At 44.5% G+C, this 10,718-nt stretch overlaps 1 protein-coding gene across 4 annotated transcripts in view; it reads left to right on the top strand.

The window, feature by feature from the left end:
• The first annotated feature begins 490 nt into the window (after positions 1-490).
• LOC1280514 (diacylglycerol lipase-beta) overlaps positions 491-10,718 on the top strand; it is a 29,685-nt gene continuing 19,457 nt past the window's right edge. The window contains exons 1-3 of one of the 4 annotated variants that reach the window (XM_061657391.1): positions 491-649; positions 1,597-2,584; positions 8,555-8,761. The gene's annotated coding sequence lies outside the window, so the exon portion shown is untranslated. Of the gene's footprint in view, positions 650-1,596; positions 2,585-3,260; positions 3,416-8,554; positions 8,762-10,718 lie in introns of those variants that run through there. The other 3 variants (XM_061657394.1, XM_061657393.1, XM_061657392.1) reach the window with 3 other exon arrangements.

Below are 10,718 nucleotides of genomic sequence, written 5' to 3'. Positions count from 1 at the left end.
TATAGCTTTTACAAACACTTTACAAACCGTAGGTAAGTAAGTAGAAAATGGACCGATTTAAATAACTCTAGGAAATGCTCAATCGCTTATATTCTTAGCCCCGAACTCAGTTGCTTTGAGGAATGGGTGTAAAAGCTCCTTCATCAAAACGCTTTCCGCTCTCTTCCAACTATCTCTCCGGCTGCAATATTATGCTGCTTTTACACAAAACGCAAAAGCTTCCAAGAGACGGTGTAAACACTTCCTTTTTACGAATATCACAAATAATGCGATAGCAAGAGGGTGTATGAGTACGACAATTTCTCATTTAATCCTGTTTAGGCACTTTCAGCAGTTCTCGCCTCGATTCTCTGAAGTGTAGAGGCTGCTTTACCGTTTCCACTCTCGCTCTTACACTCTCGCTCTCAACTTCAAATGTCTCTCTCTCGCACTCACGCTCACGTTCTCTCTCTCTCTCTCTCTCTCGTCTATCGCATGTACCGGTTGTGCGTGTTTTCATTTTGTTTTGAATTTCCGTGCCAGTCGGACGCACACCGGAGAGCAAGTGCAACACGGCGCGAACTAGCCGGGAAGCTGCAAGTAACAAACTGTAAGCAAATGAACATCAACATCAACTAGCAAGCTGTTTCTCTGCCTCGTCCTAACTATTGTGAGTATGAACCTTTTGGTAAATGTGTACTGTGTTGTGTTTAGCATAAAAAGAATACGTAGTTGAATAATACAACGGCGTCATTTGGTCTAAAATTCACCATCTTTGTTGTGGCCATGGCTAAGAGATGAAATAAAGAAAGTCAAACGTGTGTGGTCAGCTTGCGGTCGTCATGTAGGTGTGTGTGTGTGTGAGAGAGAGAGAGTGCAAAGGATCAGCTGATGAACTCCAAATTTCTTGGGTGCAGTGTTACCTCGCCAGTGTGTGTGTATGTGTGTGAATTGCATTGTTTATATACAACATATACGCAGATTTTATTAATAAGAAGGACAAATAACGATTTGTTAGAATATGTTCCAATATCTGCCCATAAAGTTATATGACATGATGATGATGACATGATGTTAAAAAATACAATACACAAACGCAATACAACAATTATGCTGTGGAAGGGCAGTTTTCCTTGGATTTGGCTGGCTCCCTGAAACTCACTTCCTGAAGTAAGGGAGATGGAAACATAAAACCAAATAACAAACACCCCTCACACACTCACACGATCATACACAAACATTTTGCAACACGAACCCACATGCAGCGGCCCCCCAAAAACCGGCTTTCAAGATGCTGCGCGCGCGCTTGTGTCTGTGTGTGTGCGTGTTTGGTGTGAGACGAACGAAAACGTTGCGAATAGTTTGCGAATCCGCGAGAGTGGAAGGTAAACGAGTTCCATGGTGAACTTACTTGACCGCAGTCACCGCGAAGCTTCCAAACGGGCCGTTGTCTTGGGGGTCGATTTTGGGTTTGCCGATAACAGTTTCTATACATTTCCTCAAAGAATGTATTTCGAAGTGACAAAATTCAATTTAACCTTATGTTTTGGTATCATATTATCTCTTTCTCTTTCTCTCTCTCTCTCTCACTGTCCCATTCGCATTCGGTTGATCTAGTTTTTGTTGCTGATGCTGGCGAGGCTGTCCCGTGCCCAACAGGTGCCTAATCTCAACCAACCATAACGCCATGTAACGCTTCGTAACGCTTCGAACACAGTGTGCATGGTCGCCCGCTGGAGGAAAAATCGAACCACACCACACTGCGGCCAGTAGTGGTGGTGGGAGGCAATTGTGTAGTTTTTATGTGTGTGCGCGCATGAGAGAGCGAGAGAGAAAGAAGTGGAGGGGAGATTAGCTACTGCTGCTGCTGCTGCTGCCGTAGGGCTTCGGCAACAGCAGCGCAACAGCACCGGGCGCAGAAGTAAACGACGCGCGGTGCGTATTAGATGCTGCTTAGGAGAGCGTAGTGCGCTACATAGTCGGGGCCGGGAATCTGGTGCAGTTGTGGTACGGTGGTCCAAGTGGTCCAAGCGGCACATCGGAGGAAAGGGAGAGAAAAATAAGTGCTCTGCGCGCGCGTGTGTGTGTGTGTATGTTCCAAAGCCAACTTCGATCTCTGTGCCCGATCGGTTGAAAATTGATGGTGGTGTGATGTGGTGGTGTGCTTTCGTGCGTTCGTCCGTCCGTTCGTTGTGTGTGAAGCGAGCAAAAAAATAAAGTGTGAAAAGCGAATGAAAATGATGTGAGGGCAGCGGGAAAGTGTGTGTGGTGGTGCAAAAAATAAGAAGCAATAGTTGTAGCAATAAAACAGTGGCGAGCAAGAAACGTGGTGCGGTGCTTACGGGGCGTCACAAGATCGTTTGCCGCAAAGTGAAAGCAAGTGATGGCAAAGGCGAAGTGTTAGATTGCAACGTACAGTAAGGGCCGCCAACGGGTGGTATAAAGCGAGCGAAAGAAGCATCAACAAAATATACAGAGCGAGAAAGAGAAAGAGAGAGAGGGAGAGAGAAGTAACAGAGAAAACGGAGCAAAACGGGGAAGGAAAACAACAACAGTGGCTTAGAGAAAAAGAGCGGGAGAGCGAGAGAACAAAGTAATTAAACAGGTAAGTGAGCTACAAAATGTGATAAAAGTGTTAGGAGAAAATAGCGGGCAAATAGTGTATATTACATAAAAACAGCAATTTTGGCATGATCTTGCTTTTGTCGAGAGTGATAACAGGGCTACCGAACCAAAGCGACGAATCAAAATGTAATGTAATACCATCATAAACATACTGCACAGCCACTCACACAGAGCACATTGATTGCTTCTGCTGTTTAATTCTACAGTGCTGTACGCAAAACCTGCAGGAGAGTCTAAACTTGAAAGAAGATATTTTACAAAAAATAATCAAAATTTTAAAACTTAGATGTGTACTTTTTGCTGTCCAGTTTGTCCGTTTGTTCGTCCGATTCATTGCTAGAAACTTATCAAGTGCCATGGATGTGTGCTGGAAAAACTGCGATACTGAGCCGTCTCGCGCCATGTCCGCGGGGGTTTCAGCCTCAGCATTGCAGCAGTACCCACTTCCTTCTTGGTGTTGTGCGCTGAGCCGGGCGACCCCGCTGCAAGTTGTAGTTGTATAAGCTTTTATGCTGTCCACCCACCTTCCTTGCTTCGCCCTGCTCGAGCACCGCCAGCAGCATGATGATGCACCGAAGCATAACTTGTTTTGCTCGCTTAAGCCTCGCTTTTCTGTCTCATTTCTTTCCTTCTCGGTGTTACCTTTTCTAGCTCGTTGCGGTCAGAAGCCAGCAAAAGGCCTCATAAAGCACCACGCATGCACGCACGCACCGTACGGAAAGGAAACTGGCAGCCAACAGGGGAACCGAGTTAATGGTCGAGCAAGAGTGCAGTGAATACTGAGCTGCAAAAAGGCACAGTCTGTTCGGTTGTGAGTTGATCTACCCTGTTCGTATTGAAATGAGATGTGGCATTATAGAGTGGTTTTATTAGCTTTTTTTTATTACTCAAAAGACAAGATAGTTTCTCAAGCCTAGATAGTTACATCAGTTCCACTCAATAATGAACTCAAAACAAATGGATAGTAACTACTACTTCCATTTCATACTTGCTATGGTTACTGCTGACATTGATTTTGGACGAATCGAAACAAATTCCCCTTATCATCGCTCAATGTGGTGCGCTTTGTCTGCAGCGCACTGTTTTAATGAGTCGAAATTGCTAGACCGATTTGATTAGCACCGACTGCCTCTAATCGAATGGGATTCCCATATAGAAACACACACACATACGCATGTACATGGGCAGCCACTTAAAGCCGAACCTTTGACCTGGCATGACGTACGACTGGCGTCCACGCCGGCCATAATGACACATCCACTTGCGCACGGTTAATTATTGTTTATGAGACTGGAGCTGTCTTGCTTCCGGATTTTCTCTCTCTCTCTCCCACTAACCGAGGCGGAGAATATTCTGCTGTAATCGTTGTGTGATATTCAATCTACTATTAACTTAGTTCCGGTTCTGGCTGCGATGGAATTAAATGTGAACCTTTCCCTCCGAACCCGGACCTGGACAATTTTGATGTGGATTTGCCGTTGTATTTGTGAAGGGGTTTTGGTGCACCCTGTAATGATCGCGTCGATCGTGCCAATAGGGAAGGTAAATTGATTGCACTGATACAGTGTGTGTGAAAAGGGTGTCTGAGATTTTTGAGACACTTTTGATCGTCGTCGGATGGAGCGTCTATAAAGCATTTTTGCGCCCAGTCATTGCAGACGCGTACGCGACACGATTGGGTTGAAAGTGCGAGATTACATCATCTTCGGTGATGATGAATCGGTCCGTCGAGATGGGAAGTGTAGAGGCTGGTTGCCACCACTACTACCATCCACTGCGATCCGACGCATCGACACGATGGGTGATGCTGATGCTGGTGGTAGTTGAACAATTACGATAAACGACGAGCCAAAATCTGGATGCCACTATAAAACAGCGACGCGGATACACTACACTGAGTGTGATCATCGGTAATCATTGATCATGGAGTGTGGTTTTGTGCTTAGCCAACAAACACACATGGTTGGTGGTTTGCGTGTTGGACAAATAAAAATCAGTGTTTCGGATGGGGGCTACAGGAAGCTAAAGAGACACGATTTTGTCGGGCGTGTATTTACCCAAGTAATTTGTGACTGGATTTTTAGGCGCGCGATTTGCTGTCACATGCTTCCGTATTTTTACTGTGGAAGGTTTCATGGTAGAAGTGAGCGCGTACAGGTAGTCGATGGATGTTTAGCAATATATGTATCTAGATGAAATTGAAAAGTTGTTTTCCATACGAAATAAAGCGATCCGATCTGGATTTGAATCCACAACCTGCGGTGTGTTAGGTCAGAGACATTGTCACGGCACTATGAGACTGCACCACGGAAAGGCCAATTAAATTGAGTTTTAAGCTATAATGTGCTCTCGTTGTTGGATTAGCTTCTTTTTCAAGAAAAATAACAATCAATTATGACGCAAACTGCGGCTCGATGACTTCTATTTCTCTGCCATATTGAAGTCACCCTTTGGACCCGCTCATCCGCCCGATCTAGTAAGCTTTAGGAGGGGCGGAAGAGGGGCAAAAATTGACCACCTGATAAAGGCGCTAAATCTTATCATCCTGCACCTACTGCTTGCCTGTTTGAAGATAGAGCGTACGCCTTGCCTCAAAAATAGAAGAAACACTCAATTTTACAACACTTGTGGCGTGTTAACCCGATTGCACGATTTACGTGTACGGGCCTATCTTGCCAATTCTCATTTCCTGCCCCTGCCTTGGTGCTTCTGCGTGGATGATAGCGAAGATGCAAAGATAATGTAACGGGTTAGTAACGCCAGTAATTGTATGAATGATCGAGGATCGTGTTGCTAATTTTATACACCAGTTTTCGGCTTGTTTAATGGCTGTTATCTTGCCGTTCGATTTCAAGCTACAAACGGACTGCTTTGAAATAGCTATTAATCTTCCAGCTGGTGATGATCATTCATCGTGGAACCAATGGTTAACGATTGAGCGAGAAGAGATTATAGGGGGAAGCTACTGGATACGTCTTTAAAAGCATATCTACATCTTCTAAACGTTGTTTACTTCGGCTATGTTGCCGTAGCATTAAAGACAACCGGATTGAATGATTAAAGGTGTTCTTTATACGATGAAGGCCATGTTGTATGAAAAGCCTATACAAAGGGCAATGCTTATTGTTTTAAGTATAAAAGCTTTATGTTAGCTTCTGAGCTTTCTTATGAGAGCTTCCAAGATCCATTACATTTAAGCACCCCTGTTTGTGTATCTTTTGGTCTCAAATAGAGTGCTTTAGACTTGGTCAATCGCCATTACGCTGGATTAGAAACAAACAGTTTAAGCTTTCCCAATTAAAATGTCTGTTGTGTTTTGTGAAGCTTCGAACTACTACTCGTTTGAAGGCTCTATGTAACATCTAACCATCCCGAATGCGTCCTTAAAATGGTTCTTCATTCATAACTCATGTCCATTATTTTCTGCAAACTCTAAATCCTATCTGCCCACGGGTCACACAAAAAATGCAAATCCTCAACCCTACAACACAAGGTACGGTTGCGACAAACATTAAAGATAGAATCTTTCCGACGCTCGTTATGCATAATGGCCGCTTACTTCCATTCCGTATTGTCAAATCCTGTACCGGAGGCAATTTGTTATTCCCATTATCTTGGCCCTTGGCTGGCTGGCTGGCTGCTTAAATGCAGTTGCGGTGGCGCTCCGGCAAGAGTTCATAAAAGTCTCTTCTAGCGCGAATGGAAGGGCAGAAGAGCCGAGCTGAAGAGCTGCATCGCATAAATGGCTAAATTTCCTCTGGGTACGCGTTCTCGCCGTGTGCCCCGTCGTGCGGCCGCTGCCACGACAACAAACTTGTTTTCCGTGGTCCGTGGTCGAGAAGCATTTGTGATTGCGCAAGGTGCACAAAGACACACAGCCAGCGAGTGGTGGTTGTGTCGAAATGCAGTGGAATTTCAGCGACACAGCTACTCGCAGAACGCGGAGGAAGAAGCCAGCGAGATGCCAGTGGTATGGAAGGGACATGAAGAACTTTACTGGCAAAACGGAAGCGAGCGCGGTGGTAGGGATTAGTCTCCGCGTGTCTGTGCATTTGGGTAGTGCTCTTGAGTGTGGTTCGTTAAGGAGCTTCGGTTGTGGCAGTAAAGGGGACAGCTTAGCAAACAAGTACTGGCACGTACGCGAATTATGCGCTATCCGAATGGATATTATGCTGCCTTTTGGACAGAAATCACGGCATGCATTTGCCAGTTACGTTGGTTTGAAATTTGATTGAAACTTGAGCGTCTTTTCGTAGCGAATTTCCATCCAACTGCTAGCGCCGATCCCTACACGACACTGCCAACGCTCGGAACTGGTTGGCTAGCGGAACTAAGGTTGGCAGCAAAATAAAACCGGTACCTAAAGCACACACATTGCACAATCGGCATGCTTGTGACTTGTGGCTTGCGCGTGTCGGATTTAACTTCGCGCTCGCGGTAATACTTTGCGACGTGCATCGCGGGACACAGCGGGTGCAGTACAGTGCACATGCACGACGGGCCAATTCGGTAGGGGCTCTGGCTCTTGTTTAGTTGTTTGTGTGTGGACGATCGTCAAGGTCCTAACGTTGGTTGCGGTCGGGTTCCTTCCCTCGCATGAGTGTTTGTCGCATGAGCGTGTCCCTATTTGGGGGTTGGTTCGGTGCCGCTGCAAGGTACGAATCGTCTTTGGTGGTGGAAAAGATGGAGACCTTTTTTCAATGCCCTTTACATTATACTGGGTTGTAAGTGAAGAGTAGCGCTCGTAGTAAAGCGCCTGAAAGTATGCAATATACTATTATTTTGTTATATTTACTCATTTATCTGTAATCAATTATTTTTAAAAAATGTCTAAAACAAATGTTATATTTACCAAAAAAAAAAGGTTTCAAAACCTGTTAAGAGCACTAAGCCATGTAAACGGGATTTTTTTTTACTTTTTTTTGTTGTAATTTTAAAATAAATTAATTCGTTTACTTTCTCTCAATTCTTTCTAGCAAAACCTTGTTATACTTCTCATGAAATAATTGGAGTAAAATATTTCAAATTTATTAAAATCCTCCTAAATTCGCACTTAATCTAGTACTTCTCACTGTCTTTTACTATTATTTACTGCTTTAAAATTAAACATTTTTGTCAAAATCACGCCAAAAGACGGAAAAAATCGCTCATAAATTGCAAACCAAACCCATTTGGGAAGTGTGTGCGCACTCACACTTACATAAACACGGTACGGTGTGCAAAAAGCGAAAACTTGAAAATCAAACACCCCCCCCCCCCCCCAACTCACTTCCAATCCAAACACACACTTCGAAACGAAACGAAGCCTGAATAAAAACCTGAATCGATCTCAGTACGGTGGAAAACGAAATCGCCAATGGAAAGGAAAACCGAACGTCAGCCCGAACACATGGTGAATGTCCGCGGCCACCAACAGTGTGGTCTGTGTCTCCACCCGCCCTTCTCCCCCTTTGGGGTTTAATCGCAGGCAGAAAGGTTTATTTTCCCTTTCTACTTGCTTTTATTTCTGCACGGCTGTAGTTTTCTTTTTCTTGCTACCTCCGGTGCATTTCCTTTTTTTTTAGACCGGTCACTGACAAACCCACTCCCACCGTTCGCATTTTTTGTTGCATATTGGGTGGTGATGGTGCATTTTTGCATCGGTGGGACGGGACACGGAATGGAATGCTGTCTATATTGATCGAATTTCCAACCGCCCCCGTGCGTAAGGCGTTGTGCCGTGGAACGGTGTTGGGGTAGGTTCAGCAGGCTCGAAAAACGACGTTTGCGTGTGAAAGGGACTGTACACCTAGTTGTGCTGTGGCTACAAGACTGTTTAACTAAACGTTGCAGACTGAATGATTGATTGTTTTACTCGTTTCAATATGAATAAGTAATTAAATAAATTACAAAAAAAGTAATATCGTATTTACCCCCCCCCCCCCTTTTTATCCCTGTTTTTTCCCCTAAGGCTCTTTCTATGCTCAACGCTAACCAGAACGGACTACGATCAGCGTCCAGCGCACAGTGAAGGTGAAGGCGACGCGCGGGCTGAAGCCATGTGTGCGATGCGTTCGAGCAGCTGCAGCACTATTACGCGACAGGATCGGTGCTCTGCATCAGTGACATTCATTTGACCATCGGTCTGGTAATCGGTACCAGTAAGCAACCAGTCAGGGTAAGTGTGATTTTGCCACGATTTTGCCAAGCGTAATCTTTCCTCGAAACGATGCGTCTCGAACCATTCACTGCAGGAAGTGCACACCTTAAACAGAGGAAGCGATTGTATCGGCTCAATCGCTGCAGTCCGCTCTATCTTTAACCCGCAGCAGTGTATCTCGCAGCGTAGCCGTAACTTATTATTTTGACACGATACAAGTCACGAGTTCACCGGTTATTAGCGATTTCCGCACCGACGGCTGGGCTATTAGCTACCATCCACCCACCGTGGGATACTTTACTTAGAACAACAAATTATGAGCATGCACTAATGCGGATAGAATGTTGGCGAGTAAACGAATTAATGCGGATAACCGCTTGGCTACTTGCAGGTGAAGAAAGTAAGTGCTTTTCCACCGCACCAAAACCTGGTCCTTACTAACCCATAAACCATTTGTTAGTAAGGACGGCGCATTATTTTTCCGTTCAATCTATAAACGATCGAGAAACATAGAGAAGGAAACACATTGCGCTATAATTAGGCAAATTGACCAAAAGGGAGCTGGGGCTGGTATCGGTGGCAACGTATCATTTAAGGGTCACAGCTTAATCAAGACCCACGGAGCAGTATAGGGGCATTAAAAGACCCAGGACGTCACACTACTGTGTACTACAGTCCTCCATCCACTAATGCCATGTAACCTACTGGTTGATTTGCATTGCGAACGGAAAGAGGGGGACCACCTTCACTCCTCCCCGCTTGCTGAGAATTTTGCGGCGCGATTTTTGCTATCCTTCGATCGATTGGCTTTAATTTGTGGGCACGACACAAGGAAAAAGAGCGCGGGGTGTCGTGGGGCGGCACCACCTTTGACCGTTCTCTGTGTGTGTCTATGGCGAGAGTGTGGTCGGGGTATTCCCCTTGACCAGTGCAGTGTGCTAGCGCAAACGCTCGCGTTATGACCCTTAGAAAACAAGCGTTCTCAACACTGGCCCCACCCGGCGAGAGTTTTACCACGTGTGTGTATGGGGATTTTGTTCGTCTATAATAATTTTTTGTATGATAAAGTACGCTTTTTTGGCTAGAAAAATGTTACATAGTTGGGCTCTGTTTTGTATATGAGTATTGAACGCACGACCCCTTGGCACTGGCTAGGTAAACTCGTGCGTGCTAACAACTACACTATGCGATCATCTCCGAATAGTAGTGCTTCAAATCAATCTGTATGCGCTGTTTCGAATTGAACACATTCACTTGAATTTTATTTATAAATGGATTTCCAAGTTAAAATGCTCCGAAATGGAGTTTCGGTGTGATTTGATGTATTCCTAGTAGAAAAGCTTTAAATATTCCATTCGAGTTTACGTCCATTCGGAAGAAATTCAAGCAAATGACAATGTTGATAGTGTCCATGCCGTAGCTTCTAGTTCGCTGAAGTTTGCTGCAATTTTAGTTTAAGAGTCTATTTTTATTGCTATCTGACCATTGTATACCAAGAATGGGCATGGAGGAAATGTGAATTGACACCAGACCTACCGCAAATAAGTTTTATTAGCTCTGGCATTATTCTGCTTATCAATCGATAGCCCCCTATTTTAGTATGCTGTATATTTCATTATCCTGTTCAACGTGTTGCAGAGCAGATAAAGCTATGCACTATGTCACAATAATCATAAACAAGTGATAAAAAACAAGATATAATGTTGCTCTAATATAGATGTAATTTTGTCTTTAAATTTATTTCCCTCTCCATGGCGCTTCCATCAACCAAACACAATCAATGTCAGCAATCTTCCTATTCTACTTTGTAAACGCTTGCAAGCGAGGTAATAACATCCATTATCGATTGTCGATGCACATAAATTTAGTAAGAGAGGGGGTTACATTTACACCGGACAGCGTTGTAAGAAGAAGAAAAAAAATCCGAAAATTGTATGCAAACCAATCGCCATCAAACGTCATCGGTTCGTGCCTG

This window comes from Anopheles gambiae, chromosome 3 (assembly GCF_943734735.2).
Source record: "Anopheles gambiae chromosome 3, idAnoGambNW_F1_1, whole genome shotgun sequence".
Lineage (NCBI taxonomy): Eukaryota > Metazoa > Arthropoda > Insecta > Diptera > Culicidae > Anopheles > Anopheles gambiae.
Note: the sequence above shows the minus strand (reverse complement) of the source record. Positions and strands in the feature narration are given on the sequence as shown.